We start from the raw sequence: 16,743 nt of genomic DNA, 5'->3' as shown, positions 1-16,743 counted from the left end.
CAAGGCGCAGACTCAATTCAAGAAATCACAAGCAGATAAACCTAACGACCCGGGAGCGGCATTGTGACATCAGAGAGTTCAACCCTAGCTAACTTCACCCCAGTTCGTAGTACAAAAGCTATAGGCAAACCGGTACTACCGACCAAAATAGGTAGAGAAAGAGAAGACAAAACCTTGAACTCCAGGCATTCATGGCCTCCCCAGCAACTCAAGCAACACCAGAGTTCCGTGGGGAGGGGGAGGGGGAGACGAGCATACCTACGCAGAGCGGGAAGCCGCCTCTGGGGGGACGAAGGAAGGGAGCCTGGCTGGCGCGGCGGCGGAGGCAGAGGAGGAGGCGGCGGTGGCGGCGGAGGCAGAGGCGGAGCAAACCCTAGTGCCGCCAGAGCTCCGTGGACTGCGTGGACGAAGGTGGGGGAGCTGCTGTTTGGTGGAAAGGGGTAGGGGGAGGCCGCGGGAGAAGAGAGGAGGGCGCGACCCAGCTTAGGAATGGCGCACCCCGAGCGGTGCGCCATTAGAATGTTTTTTGATGTAGTAATGGCGCATGTATATGAGGTGCGCCTTCTCTATGTTGTTAACCTCCGAAATAGCAGCGCAGTGGTCCGTGGGTTTTGCCTCCTAGCTGGAGGTTGCGGGTTCGAATCCTCTTCCCCCCTCTTTTCTTTCCTTTTTTTCAATGCATTGTTTTCTTGTGCTGGTTGCACCTTGGTTTGAGAAGTGACTAGTATTTTTTTTTTATGTTTGCAAGTAGATGTCTAGTATTTTTTTTTATGTTTGCAATTAGATGCCTATGAATATCTAGTGCCTCACAACAACATCTAGTGCCTAGTATTTTTTTGCATTGTTTTCTTGTGTTGGTTGCACCTTGGTTTGAGAAGTGCCTAGTATCTTTTTGAGAAGTGCCTAGTATCTTGTGAATAGGTGTTCTAGTGGTAAGTATGCCGACGGCGACGGCAGTGGAGCGGGGGAGGGTGCGGGGGGTGCTCGGCGGCGAGGGGGATCTTGCGAGGGGTGATAGCGATTGAGAAGGGGGGGATCGAGATCGAGTGTCTGCATGAATATTCAATATTTTTTCATATTGAATATGAAAAAATATCATCAAATTAAAATACAGTCGATCTGAGCTAGCTATTTGGTCACAATCTTCTTGCCCTTATTTTTCGTAAATGGAGTTCTTCTCTTGAACGGACGTCCTTTAGGTAGGGGGGTCCTGCTTCTTCTTGTGGTGTATGCTGGTACTTCATCATCGTCGTCATGTTCCATCTTCGGGTCACCGTACTTGTCGAAGTCTTGCTCATTGGCGACTCCATCCATTCCAATGATCTTCCTTTTGCCTCTCCTCACGACAACATGACTGGGCTTTGGCGGGTCGGTAATGAAGAAGCATTGGTCCACTTGGGAAGCCAGTACCCAGGGCTCATTTTTCGCAGTGACGTTTGCGCCCGCGGTCTTGGATTTGGCTTCGGGTATAACCATGGTGGTGAAATACCAGTCTTATTTTATGACGCTCTTGGCCCATCTGACACGGAACATCGGGACCTTCTCTCCAGCATAGCTCAGCTCCCAGATCTCCTCGATCCTTCCGTAGTATCTGTCCTTGTCATTACCGGTGTAGGATTCCATCGTTACCCCGGAGTTCTGATAACCATCGCTCTTCATGTCCTTTGCCTCGGTGTAGAATGTGTAGCCGTTGGTATCATACGCCTCATACGACACATGGTTGTGCTCGGCGCCCTGTGACAAGGCGAATATGAGTTGTTCTTCCGAGGAAGAATCCTCATGTAAAGGGTACGACAAAAGCTTCTGCTTGAACCAATACGTGAAACATGAGTTGTGCTCTTTGATTATATCTCCGTCCATCCTCTGTTGGCCTCGGTCATTGAACGTCTTTTCAGTAAAGGTTTTGTGCTCTACGACCCAAGGATCGGCCACGTCTATGTGTTGTAGCGCGACTAGGTTTGCTCTTTCAAAGTCGGCGAGTCGACCCTCGAAGTCGACATGCATTTCGCGGCGACCCTCACGGTGACCCCATCCTGCGAGCCTGCCGAGGTGCCTGTTGACGGGCAGACCAACGGGGTTCTCGATGCCTAGATAATTCGTGCTGTAGGAGATGCACTCTTCGGTTAGAAAGCCCCTGGCTATGCTTCCCTCTGGACGTGACATGTTGCGAACGTATCCTTTGATGACACCATTCGTCCTTTCGAACGGCATCATGCTGTGCAAGAACGTCGGCCCGAGTTGGATGATATCCTCCACGATATGGACCAGCAGATGCACCATAACGTCGAAGAATGCGGGCGGGAAGTACATCTGACGCTCGCATAGTATCACCACGATCTCTTCCTGTAGCCTTCTGAGTTGCCTCACGCCAACCGACTTCCAAGAGATGACGTCGACAAACTTGCATAGGCCAAATAGCGTTTCATGGACGTGCGCGTCCATGATCCCACGGATTGCAACTGGAAGTATCTGCGTCATCAGCACGTGACAGTCGTGAGACTTCATCCCGCTAAACTTCTGCTTCGCTCAGTCTAGGTATCTGCTTATCTTCCCCGCGTAACCGTAAGGAAGTTTTACTCCTACGAGGCAGGTGAAAAACTGATCGATCTCATCGTGACTTAGAGTGAAGCACGCGGGAGGGAAGTCATTTATGGTCTTCTAGAACTTTTTGCCTTTGCGACGACTTTCCGTGTGCTCCTTCGCCTCATCATCATCATCATCATCATCATTATTAGCGTGAAGCTCCTCCCTGATGCCCATTGATTTCAAGTCTGCCCTTGCTTTCGGTCCATCTTTGGTCCTCTCTGGCATGTTGAGCAGGGTACCAAGCAGACTCTCGCACACGTTCTTCGTGATATGCATGACATCAAGGCTGTGAGGCACACGGAGGATCTTGCAGTACGGCAAATCCCAGAAAACAGACCTCATTTTCCATACCTTCAGCAGCGGCTCTGGCGCCTTTCGCTTCTTTCCCGGCTCTGGCGCCTTTCCCGGCGGTGGGCACTCTTTCCAATTTTTCAACAGCTCGTATATTTCCTCGCCGTTCCTCATAAGGGGGCGTCTTCGGGGTTCGGTTTCACCATCGAACAAGTCCTTGCATTTTCTCCATGTGTCATCGTCGCGAAGCCACCTTCGATGTCCCATGAACACGGTTTTTGAAGACTCGGGATCTCTATCTAGCTGGCGATACATTGTGTCATCCATGCACCTGACGCATCCATAAAATCCGTGGACCACCTGCCCCGCGACATATCCATAACCGAGATAGTCGTGCACCGTCGTGAGCAGTGCAGCTCTCATAGGGAAATATACTTTCTTTGCGGCGTCCCACGTATTGGCTGGCGTTTTCCACAGCGTGTCTAGCTCCTCTTTCAGCAGCCCCAGATATAGATTAACGTTGTTCCCTGGTTGTTTCGGCCCTTCAATTAGCATACTCATGTGAATGTACTTCCTCTTCATGCACAACCAGGGGGGAAGGTTGTACATCCACACAAACACAGGCCAGGTGCTATGTGTGTTTCTCTGGCTGCCAAACGGATTGACTCCATCGGTGCTCGCGCCCAGCATGATGTTCATTGGATCGTCCCCAAATTCTGGGTATTCGTAGTTCAACGCTTTCCACTGGCTCGCATCCTTAGGGTGACTCAGCATCTTGTCTTTTTTATTTATCTCTGGATCATTTCCGTCATCTTCTCGCTTTTTCTCCTCCCTATCCGCGTGCCAACGCAGGAGCTTTGCTACCTTAGGGTCTCGTTCTTTTGAAGCATCTCGGCCTTCGCGGAGCTCAAAAACCTATTCACGATGCCTTCGGTCATCGTGCGGACCATGGTCGCCTGCGGGGTAGAGCAAAACGATATTATAGAACCAAAAAAAATTGGCATGACTTTGCCTAAAAATAGGACAAAAAAGAATGCATAGTGCCAAATTCTCGCCGAAACGGAAATGAATCAACATTCTGGGAAAATATTGGCAACTATCGCATTTCAAATACCGATACCTGCAAACACAAACATATATGCAACACCACAAACATATGCAACACAACGAACATACGTAGATCTAGATAGGCCATGAAAAGTGCATGTGCACGTTGTTGGAGGGAGAAAAAAGTAGATCTACAACATAAAAGCTTTCCCCTTACTTACCTATCAAAAAAGGTAATTTAACCACTTAATTTGGGTGAATCTATGATGCAAATGAGGTGACGAGGAGGAGGCACCCGAGACAAGCTTGGAGGAGGAGGTGGAGAGAATGAAAGTGGGGAAAGTGAGTGTTGTAGGTGGCTGTCCAAAATATCTAGTTGGTCCCAGGTTACTAATGGCGCAGTACCTACATATGCGCCATTAGTAACCCTGATTACTAATGGCGCACCTCCTCTGGTGCGCCATTAGTAGTTCTGCAAAAAAAAAAGTAGTGGCGCACCACCAACAGATGCGCCATTAGTAACACTAGTTACTAATCGCGCACTAGCTTTGGTGCGCCATTAGTAGTTTGCAAAAAAAACCAAAAAATTTATAGTAGTGGCGCACTACTAATAGATGCGCCATTAGTAACCAGGTTACTAATGGCGCACCAGGTGCTGGTGCACCATTAGTAGTTTTGCAAAAAAAATAAAAATAAAAAAATATAGTAGTGGCGCACCGAGAGTGTGGTGCGCCATTAGTATCCACCACACTAATGGCACACCTCACATGGTGCGCCATTACTATATAGTAGTGGCGCACTGCTTGTGTGGTGCGCCATTAGTATCTATATCATCTATAGCCCTTTTCCTAGTAGTGTATATTGCATGCTAGTGTAGCAAATATTTTCGTTGTATATGATCATAAGTGTGGTAAATCATCGAAGAAATGTTACCGATGGCTCCTCCGGAGCACATGCATTAAGATTGATCCTACCACCTATGAGGATCATCCTAATATCATGTTGACAATAAAGTTAGAGTAATATTAGCTTGAGCATGTTGTTGGTATAAATCAAAGGTTTATGAAAACCCCGTCGGGTGCCACTAATGCCCGAGGGTGATGATGAGTTAGGCGGCCACTTTTGGTGAAGTGGCGCACCGGGTATTTTGAGTGAGTATGGTTTCGAAAATGGGATTCGATTTATGATGTGTCGACCATCCCGACCTTACATGTACGACCACGTTACCCCTTATGGAACGGGGTTGTGTTGATTATTCTGGTCGGTGTTTACAAAGAGCCACATTACTAGTGGCGGGAGTGATATGTGGTCACTCTCGTGATGGGGTCGTGCCAGGTAGGGTGACTATGCCGTTTTTACGTGTTCCAGGCACACGGTTGGTCCCCGCATGGTTGATACTCTCCAGAGTCGGCGCTCGTAAGACGTACAACATGTGGGCTGGGTACCAATCGAGTGGACCTCTTTGTCTAGTATCGTCAGGGGAAACACATTGATCGGGTACTCACCTCGGGTATGTTATATACCACGAGTCACGGATGACACGGAAGTTTCATGGATCTCGTGGGTCCAGCGTACTAACTCTACATAGTGTAAAACTATTCGAATAGCCGTGTCCACGGTCAAGGACAGTTGGGTGCTGCTGCTTAAACTACGTCCAGACGTTTCCGCATAAACCAAGTGTGTGGGCGTATGTGTTAAATGGTGTTATATGAAAGAGTTGATATGACCAAGTTCGGTGACTTGACATATAGGGTGAACCCAGAAGGTTCAACCCGTGATAGATATATTGATATCTGTAACCATTTCTTCAAAACTAGTTTACTTATGATGCATACCTATGATCATGTTTATTTACCACCAAGAAGATATCCACCAAAGAAGCATGTTATTGTTATCCTGCACTGGCATTGTTCATATCATGGGCTATTTGCGAGTACATTCAAAAGTACTCATTGGCTTGCCACTGGTTATATTATTGACCAAACATGGAAGGACCGGAGTGTGGAGATGAGTACGTCTTTGGAGACGCCCCTGCGAACTAGGACGCTTCCCAGTCAGAATGCTTGTTGGTGTAGGCTGATGGCATGGGAACCCGCTTAGCCCTAAGATTTCCGCTACTAGTTGTGTCAGCGTGATCTGGCCTTATAGGACCTACCTTGTGAACTTGACCATTCGGTCGCGTGATGTAATAATTTGGTATTTGGATGTAAGGCTCTTAATACTCAATATCTGTGTGTTCGGTGAGCAAGTTCATTCGGCAATCTCGACTCGTAAGTCGGGGTCCCACAGAGCTGGTATCAGAGCCATCCTGACTATAGGAAGCCTTAGGTAGAATGGACGATAGCCAAGACGATTCGTGCACTTAGACCTTAACCTGAGAATCTGCACCCACCAAAATCTTTCTAACCTTCTCCCCTACATCTTGTAGATGGCCGTCGTACCTGAGATACTTCTCGAGACGGGCTTTCCCCTACTATAGGGTGATAGCCTCGAGAAGTGCCAAGTACACCGCACGCCCATCTTCCTCCACCACGAGCACTGGGTCAATGCCGACACCAAGGAATACCACGTGGATGTAATAGTGAAGGCTAATGACTCCCCGGCTAGCTGGTTCTTCGAAGGACCACAAATGGAGGATCTGATGCTGGCAGTGGAGAGAGCCGCACGAGAGGCGCTCGTGCGTCTCCGTGATATCCTTCCCGAGATGGCTAACGAGCCAGCTACTAATCACGTACCTTTTGTTAAGGATGGGATAGACGGGAGTTGGACTCTCAATCCATCTTCTTAGGATGGGACACCACTAAGGTTTCAGACCTACTTCAGCCTCTCCTCTGACACTTTGACTCACCTTTTGATCAAGGAGTCAACAACGATTCGACAAGAACTGCATCAAGTCAAGGATCTACTCCACATGGAAACGATGAAGAACCGCAAGTTGAAGTAGGAAGGAGCACCCGAAGGACGATCAGACATTGCTTTCCGAGGAGGAATACCACCGCGAAAGAGTACACTGAACTCTTCGCTGCCTCTCCAAGAAAGAGATGCCGTGATGGACCACTTCCTTCTCCCACCCCTTTGAAGGAGGGAAGTGCCGATGAAGATGAATATGAAGACGAAGATCCTGCAGAACCCGCCTATGAGACCGAAAAGTCCGCCGATTAGGATTACGACGTAGGCAATTAGGAGTTTCCTCCCAAGGCGTAGGAAATTCATGTATCATTTCATGTGAACTATGAGTGTTGGGTAAGCATGTTGGATGCAAGTCGCATTCTGCCTTAGGCAGCTTGTAAGCGACTGCATCATTTGTTTTAATCTAATGCATTAGCTTTTTCAAAATTCTTTGGCTTAAAAATTTCACACTAGCGCAGCACCGGACCCCCTTTTACTAGAACATCATCCCTTGTGATTCCGGCGAGTTCGGCAAATTGACCTATCTACTCCCCTGACAAGATGGTGATTGCAACTCGCACCAGCACCTTCAGCAACCCCGGCTTTTCCTCTTCATGTCAGCAGTAGGGAACCGGAGGGGAAGCTCAAGCTGGATATCACCACGAGCAGCAAGACGATGTTCCACCGCCACCGCCTCCTCCTGAAAGCTTGACTATGGATCAGTTCCTGCAAGCTCTCTGAGAGGAACGTCAAGCCAATAATGCCGCTATTCAGCAGCTGGCTCAAGTCTTGGAGAACAACCCGCCACTGAACGGGAATGACAATGGTCGCTCTACTCTCTCTGAGTTCATGCGAACTACGCCACCCATATTCACGGAGGCGACTGAACCATTGCATGCCGATGACTGGATCCATACTATCGAAGACCTCCTCGCGCTGGTCAAATGCACTGATGATCGTGAGAAAGTCCTCTATGCTTCTCACTATCACGGAGGCATAGCTAGAGATTGGTGGGATGGATTTCAGATCATGCGAGCCGGGAAGGTCATTATTTGGGCTATGTTCAAAGAGGGATTCCGCACTGCTCACATTCCTCCTGGAATGATGACCATTAAGAAGCGGGAATTCCGAGCCATAAGGCAAGGTAGTGGATCCATCAAGGAGTATTTGCAGAAGTTCAACCTCTTGTCAAGATATGAACCAAAAGATGTCAACACTAAGGCCACCAAAGTGGAACGCTTTACGGAAGGACTGCAACAGTCACTCCAGTATTATCTGGTTGTTTGTGAATGTCGGACCTTCAGTGATCTGGTTAACAAGGCCCTTATGTTGGAGGATAAGCGTCGTGCAATGGACGACACCCGTAAGCACAAGCTGATGGGTAGTGGAGGAGCTAGTAACCCGAAGCCACGCCCATGGCAGTCAGCTCCAGCAAGACCCAACTCTCAACATCAGCAGTACATGTCTCCAACATTTCGCAAGAAATACCAGCCTCCGCAGCAAGTCAGCACGAAGCCAACATTCAACCCGCTGAACAACAGTGGAGTCAAGACCAACCTTCCAACACAAGTTACCTGTTTTGGATGTGGGCAGACAGGGAACTATTCCAGGTAGTATCCCAACAAGAAACCCAACACACCGTGCCCCAATGCGCCAAACCAAGGCCAAGGAGCACCAGGCAGGAACCAAGCTCCCCGCAATGAGAAGTATCACAGCAGGCGGCAGATCAATCATATCTCCTCAGAAGAGGCACACGAAGACCCGGACTGCATTCTGGGTACATTCCTCGTCTACTCCACCCCAACAACAATATTGTTTGATTGTGGTGCTTCGTGTTCTTTTGTTACACAAAGATTTGCGGGAAAATGTGGTTTAAACCCCACTCTGCTTAACAGACAAATGGCAATACAAACCCCGGGAGCAGTGTTAAGGACCAACTTAGGGTGTAGAAAAGTCGGGATTGTTATCAATAGGATAAGATTCTCAGCAGCCTCATTGTAATTAAGTCGCAAGGCCTAGAAGTAATTCTCGGCATGGATTGGTTGGCCAAACATCAGAGCATCTTGGATTGTGCCAACATGGCTATTACCATGACAAGCGACCAAGGGGACAAACTCAAGTATATCTCTGAGCCATTAACCACTCGAGTACCTCAGGTTAACAACCCGTCAGGAGAAGAGCTCGATCGAGTGCCAATAGTATGTGAGTACCCAGACGTCTTTCCTGATGAGCTATCAGGGATGCCTCCCAACCGATACATCGAGTTCATCATTGAGCTCAAGCCCGGATCAAGGCCTATCGATAAGAAGCCTTGTATGATGGGATCCGAAGAGCTAGCGGAGCTGAAGAAGCAGCTGGATGAGCAACTCAGGAAAGGGTTCATTCGTTCGAGTGCATCTCCTTGGGGATCACCTATTCTGTTCGTGTCCAAGAAGGATGGAACTATCAGACTCTGCATCGATTACCATTCTCTCAATGAAGTCACGATCAAGAACAATTATCCACTCCCCAAGATTGAAGACTTGTTTGACCAGTTAAACGGAGCTAAGGTATTCTCCAAGATCGATCTCCGATCTGGATATTACCAACTAAATATCAGACCTGAGGGCATACCCAAGACTGTGTTCGTGACCCTGTACGGTCTATACGAATGCACTGTCATGTCTTTCGGGCTGAGTAATGCCCCAGCTTACTTCATGTACCTCATGAACAAGGTCTTCATGGAATACCTGGATAAGTTTGTCGTTGTATTTATTGATTACATATTAATCTTTTCCAAGTCCGAAGAAGAACGTGAGCAACACTTGAGGTTAGTGTTGGAAAAGCTTCGAGAGCACCAACTTTCTACCAAATTTAGCAAGTGCTAGTTCTGGCTGAATGAAGTTCGATTCTTGGACCACACCATGACAACAAGTGGATTGGTAGTCGATCCCTCCAAGATTACTATGGTAACCAACTGGGAGTCGCTAATCGATGTGAAGGAATTTCGGAGCTTCCTCGGGCTCCCGGGGTACTACCAAAAGTTCGTAGAAGGATTCTCCCGCATCGCTCGACCCATGACTCAACTCTTGAAGCAAGGCAAGAAGTTTGAATGGACGTCGAAGTGTGAAGCAAGCTTCCAGAAATTGAAGAAGAGGTTAACTACCACCCCGGTATTGGCTACTCCAGATATCAGCAAGGAGTTTGTGATATATTATGGTGCCTCCAGAACCGGGCTCGATGGAGTCCTAATGCAAGACAGCAGAGTCGTGGCATATCTGTCACGACAATTGCGTCCGCATGAGGAGAATTATATCACCCATGATCTCGAGTTAGCAGCTATAGTGGATGCTCTAAAGACATGGCGACATTACCTTCTCGGGAAGCGATGTGAAATATACACCGACCACAAAAGTTTGACATATATCTTCACTCAAAGGGAATTGAATATGAGGCAGCGAAGATGCTTGGAGTTGATCAATGATTACGACCTCAACATTCAATATCACCCCGGTAAGGCCAATGTAGTGGTTGATGCCTTAAGCAGGAAGACCAACACCTTGAACATCATGCTCAAGGAAAGGCTACCCGCCTTATATGAAGAAATGGAGAATTTCGAGTTGGAGCTAGTGGAATCAGGATTGCCAGCTAACCTCGAAGTCAAACCAACGCTGGCTGATGATATCAAGGTGGCCCAGAAGGGGCACAAGAGCATAGAAGGCATCATGACGAAGATTCAAGAAGGCAGGGCCCCAGAATTCTCAGTGGATGAACAAGGAGTAATGTCGTTTTGGAAACGTTTGTGCGTACCCAGCAAGGCAGAACTCAAGGACTTGATCCTGCAGGAAGCACATGATACACCCTAATCAATTCCCCCCGGTGCTACCAAAATGTATCAAGATCTTCGAGAAAAATTCTGGTGGCATGGCATGAAGAGGGAAATAGCGCCTTATGTTGCCAAGTGCGACGTGTGCCAGCGAGTCAACGCTGAGCATCAGCGACCTCCTGGACAGCTACAACCACTTCAAGTGCCAAAATGGAAGTGGGACAATGTCGGGACCCCGATCCTAAGCCATAGGAATCCAGCCTGTAACACATCGCATCCCTTTGTGGTCTCACGCACGGTTAACTCCACGGCTGCAACCTTACCTTAGCCGGGACCGTTTGCGTCTTTTGACTCACGTATGCGATAGTGTCGCTAGCAAACCAATGTCAAAGAACCCGGATCGACATGTGTAGTCATAAACCAAAGTGGCAGTTCCGCACAAGGACAGGCATACATGACCCAACAAACCAGGTGTCGGTCATCAACGAACGTAGACGAGTCGTAGCAAGCTACAAGGACTCCATTACGTCGCGTGACATTTCCCCAAATGGGACATACACAACAGCTAAGAAGGACACATGCCGGTCAACCAATGTGTCCGGAGCAGTAGCGAACTACCAAGGCTCGTTGGATCACAAAGGGGCATTTCCTTGTAAGGAGTGCTACTAAAGTTCACGACTAGGTATTCGAACCCCATACATATCAAGTAAGACACACGTACGCATGGCATACCGATATGTATAGATACATCGATGGCATCACAACATAACCATAACCATACAAGCTTTATTTAAAAGGCTCGGAAGAGCCACACACATAATATTACACATTAAGGGTCTCACGACCCATAATAGCAGTCTTACAATACCAGCCAGCGGAAGAGTTATAAACTGTCTGGGTACAGACAGGGAAACTAGTAGGCATGTGGCCTGACTTTACTACAGAGCCGACGTAGGGCCAGATCGTAGCTGGGACACCAGCTACTCGTCGTCGTCGATGTCTACGAAGAACCCTCCATTAGGGTCATTAGCAACCTCTGCAACATCTATTAAGCAAACATGAGTACGAAGGTACTCAGCAAGACTTTAGGAGAACTAACTACTCATGCAAGGTATCAAAAGGTATTGTGGGGTTTCATGCGGAAAGCAGCATTTGACTCGTGGCTAGACAACTTGCATTTTGAAATTAGTTTTGACAACTTGATTTCTCGCACACGAGTCCACTAACACCACAACAATACACTATCGTGGAATCATTCCGTCTCCATACGAAAATGCCGTCCACGACACTCACGCTTATCTTGACAATTTTATGAGTAGCCATTGAAGTTATCTATGAACAACATATGTCTCCAAGTAGTCCATATCCGCAGACGCGGCTATTCGAATAGATCATAACCCTGCAGGGGTGTACTTCGTCACACACGCTCTCGCCACTTATCGCTATGTGCACGTCATGCACCTCGGCAAACTTCAAGCGGAAGCCCAGCGAAGGAGTCGGCCACGACCGTTAACCACACTAGTACCTAGTCCAGGTTTATCGCCTATCTGAGAGTAACCCGTACGGAAGTCCGGCCGAGGTTTCCGCCACGGCCTCAAACGATGTGCGCAGGGTTCCCAAGCCCACCATCCGGGTGCCACTTGGTACACCGTGCCACTGCCTACCGCATCACGGTCCACCTCTCAGGTCAGCACCATGCACGGCCTCCAGCATTACTATAAACACCAGAAACTACTTGCAACTCCTGGACCGAGTACTACGCGATTAATAGGCCGAGCGGGGTCATATTTCAGGGCCCAGCATGTGGTATTATCTAGTCTTGGATTACATACACGGAACTCAGTTCCTAAGGACGGTTCCAATGAAACAACCCGCCATGTACTCCTACACAGCCTTTCACCGGTACCTTTACCAAATCAAGTTAAACACACGACCTTTGCTCACCGAACACATTCCACATTTCTGTTCATCTCCCAGATGACAGACCATACACAACTCTAAGCATAGCATGCATAGCAGGATAAGGCACATCATAGCTCAAGCAACTACCAGGTATGCTAGGTTGCAAGGTTCGGCTATTTACTGTGACAAGGTTAAGTCATGCAAAGGAAGTGGGTCCAACTATCGTGGCAAAAGCAGTTGAAGCATTTGATCCTAATGCAATAAATAGGTGCAGGAGCAAGAACATAGGAGTTATCGTGATGATCAAAAGAGTTGCTTGCCTTGTTGCTCAGAGGAGGAACGATATCCGTCAGACGGATATTCGGTGGAATCCGGGCGTGCGGAGCCTACCGAAATGAATGGCAACATTCAATAACAATCATATGCAATCAAAATGATGCATGAGCATGGCATGAGAATGCAAAGTGATAAGTTATTATAATCAAGATGTTTTAGGTTTAGAGTTGATTTGAATCACATTCGAATAGCAATTCAAACGGGTATTCTCGGATACCGGTTCAATTGATTCGACCTAATGCTCAGATCAACCTAATGTTAACATGCATGAAAATTCATGTTATGGTACTGATTTATATCCAGGGAAGTGTGTGATCATTGTATTTATAATGAAATTTGGATATTTTTGCAAATTCCATTTATAAAGTGATTAAAGAATTGAGGTATTCCTTATTTCACAATTTAGGGTCCTGTAACTTTTTCAAACATAGTTGAAAATAGCATAATCAGAATTCTTGAATTTTTCTGATACTTTTTCATATATAATTTATTTTCATTGGAGTTACAGATTAATTTCTATGATTTTTGCAATTTTTAGCAATTTCCTGAATTAGTTTTAAACTGGAAATTCCATCTATTGCATCAGGCTGACGTCAGCAGGTCAGACGACCTGTTCAGGTCAAACCTGATAGGGGGGGCCCACTAGTCAGCCTCTCTGGGACTAATCCCGCGCTGACCAGCCCTAACTGAGGTTTGACTTGGCCTTGGGCCCACTTGTCAGCGAGTGATTAAGTCACTAATCGGCTGGGTTAGCTTGCCACGTCGACCTCCACCGGCGGCGAGGTCGTCCTCGCCGGTGGGGAGCCTCCGGCGACCACCAGCACGGGAGAGGGGCTCGGAAACGGCGCACAGGGGGCCAAATGCTGCGCGGAGAGCACCAGAGGAACGACACGTCTCCCGCAGCTTCATTTCTGCGCCTAGCCGGGGCTGTTCTGGCCGGAGATGACGCCGGCGACGAGCTTGGCGACGGCCAAGGCTCGGGCGTCATCGGGGTCTTTGCAACAGGGGGATCTACGCTCGGTTCTTAGCTGAGACGGCATCTACGCGTCGTCCAGGAGCTGCTGGTGCTCTCGGGAGGACGAGCTGGACATCGGAGGGCTACCAGCGACGAGTGGCAGCGGCGGTCCTCGTCGGGCTCCGGTGAAACTAGGGCTAGAAGAGGGGATCGAGGGGGAAAACTTAGGGGAAACGACCGCATGCTCACGGGGAGTGCAGAGCAGAGCTCAGACGGCCTGGGGAAGGCCTGGGGGCGACGAATCGACGGGAGAGGTCCGGCGGCCGGAGGTGGAAGACGACGGCGTTGCGGGCGTTGCAGGGCTCGAGGAAGCTTCGGCTTCTGCAGAGATGACCAGGGCGACGAGACGGAGCTGATGGCGTGCTCTGGGAGGGGATCCTATGGCCAGGGGCACGGCCAGCTCGAGCTCGAGCTCGGCTCTAATGGCGGCAGCAGGGAGAAGGAGGGGATCCGGGAGGAGGGGAAGAACCGAGGCGGGGAATGGATAGGGGAAGCTCTGGGGAGCTTATCCCCGTCGTCGCCAGCGCGAACCGGCGGCCAGGCAGGCACGCAGGTGCGTGGCCGCGCCGGAGGAGGCGGCGGCCACCTCCTGCTGCCTACTGGCGCGAGGGAGGGGACGAGCGGGGAGATGGGCCGGGCCAGGCTAGGGCGACAGGTAAGTCTTTTTCCAAATCCTCTGTTTTTGTTTTTCTGTTTTGCTATTTATTGCTTTGCTAATTATTTCAGCTCCAAAACAAAAAGTAAAAACTATTTCAGACCTCCTGTAATATTTGTTATAATATCCCCACTCATTTCCAAGACTTTCAACATTTTTGGAAAAGTATAGTTTCTGATTTCAATTTTTTAATTTGAAACCAGTGGCTTTTGCATTTATTTAAAATGCTTAAAGTGTCAAGAAAATAGTTTTCTCCTATGCGCATTTACTTTCATGATTTATCAGAAAGTTTGAACATTTCTTGAGGCCATTTTGGGTTCATTGATTTGAACTAGTTTGAAATTTCCTTTAATTGAAATGGTGGCTAGGGTTTTGAGTTTTTCCTTTGCCACTTTGTAGTTTTTGTTGAAACTTCTTAGATGCAAATGCAAAGAAGACATGAGCACAATGCTATCTTGCTTAAGGGTTAGGGATGTGACAACTCACCCCCACTCAAAAGAATCTCGCCTCGAGATTTAGAAGTCGTCGGGAATAACGCAGGATATTCGAGTCGGAGACGATCCTCTCTTTCCCAGGTTGCCTCCTTTTCAGAATGATTTGACCATTGAAATTTAAGAAACTTGAGGTTTCGACGTCGAGTGGTACGCTCAGCTTGATCAAGAATACGCACGGGGTATTCTCGGTAAGAAAGGTTATCTTGTAGATCAAGCGTTTCGTGGTCCACTTCACGGATAGGATCCGAAAAGCAACGCCTGAGTTGCGAGACGTGGAAAACATCATGAACCTTGGAAAGATGCGGAGGAAGTTCCAACTAGTAGGCAACTTCTCCTCATTTGGCAAGAATGCGAAAAGGTCCAATGTAACGAGGAGCCAATTTGCCCTTGATACCGAATCGATGGGTACCCTTCAAAGGTGTAACCCGAAGGTAAGCCTTCTCATCAACTTCAAAGGTCACAGCCTTATGATGACGATCATATTGGCTCTTTTGACGAGACTGGGCTGTTTTCAACTTATCACGAATAATACGAACCTGCTCTTCTGCATCCTGGATCATGTCCGGGCCAAAGAGTTGCCTCTCTCCGGTTTCTGACCAATTAAGAGGTGTTCGACATCTTCGTCCATAGAGAACTTCAAAAGGGGCTTTGCCCAAGCTTGATTGATAACTGTCGTCATAAGCGAATTCGGCGAATGGGAGCCACTTCTCCCAATTCATACCGAACGATATAACACAAGCTCGGAGCATATCTTCTAGAATTTGATTCACTCTTTCTACTTGACCACTTGATTGGGGATGGAAAGCACTGCTAAAAGATAAGTGAGTCCCCATGGCATTCTGAAAACTTTCCCAGAAGCGAGAACTAAAGATACTTCCACGGTCCGAGTTAATTTCCAGGGGAACACCATGAAGAGACACTATTCGAGAGATATATAACTCTGCTAGCTGGCTAGCTGTTATACTCTCACGAACAGGAAGAAAATAAGCCACTTTGGAAAGACGGTCAATGACCACAAAGATAGCATTATTTCCTTTCTGGTCTTGGGAAATCCGGTAATGAAATCCATGCTAACTTTATCCCATTTCCATTCAGGAATAGCTAAAGGTTGAAGGGCGCCAGCAGGCCTTTGATGTTCTGCCTTAACTCGACGACAAACATCGCAGTTAGGAACGAACTCAGCAATTTCTCTCTTCATCCTAGTCCACCAGAACCTCTGGCGTAGGTCCTGATACATCTTAAGGATTAACTGCCTTAGATGTGGGTTCTTAGGAACCACTAAACGATTCTGGAAGAACACCACACCTTGATCATTCATGGAAAATTCTTTAGCGTTTCCGCTAAAAATATTCTCCTTGACCCGCGATATACCCTTGTCACGCTATTGGCCAGCTATAATTTGATCCTTAAGAGTAGGCTTCGCCATCAGGGTAGAAAGGAATCCTTGAGGAACAATATGAAGATTCAAATTGTTACAATAAGATTTACGACTTAGTGCATCCGCCATAACATTGGCCTTCCCCGGGGTGTAAGTTATCCCTAAGTCGTAATCCGAGATCAACTCAACCCACCGTCTTTGCCTGAGATTCAAATCCGGCTGGGTGAAGATATATTTCAGACTTTGGTGATCAGTGAATATTTCGCAACGATTACCCAGAAGGTAATGTCGCCAGGTTTTTAGTGCATGGACCACAGCTGCAAGCTCAAGGTCATGTGTGGGATA

The sequence above is a fragment of the Hordeum vulgare genome, chromosome 6H (assembly GCF_904849725.1).
Source record: "Hordeum vulgare subsp. vulgare chromosome 6H, MorexV3_pseudomolecules_assembly, whole genome shotgun sequence".
In the NCBI taxonomy this organism is placed as follows: domain Eukaryota; kingdom Viridiplantae; phylum Streptophyta; class Magnoliopsida; order Poales; family Poaceae; genus Hordeum; species Hordeum vulgare.
This window is presented reverse-complemented; position numbering follows the sequence as displayed.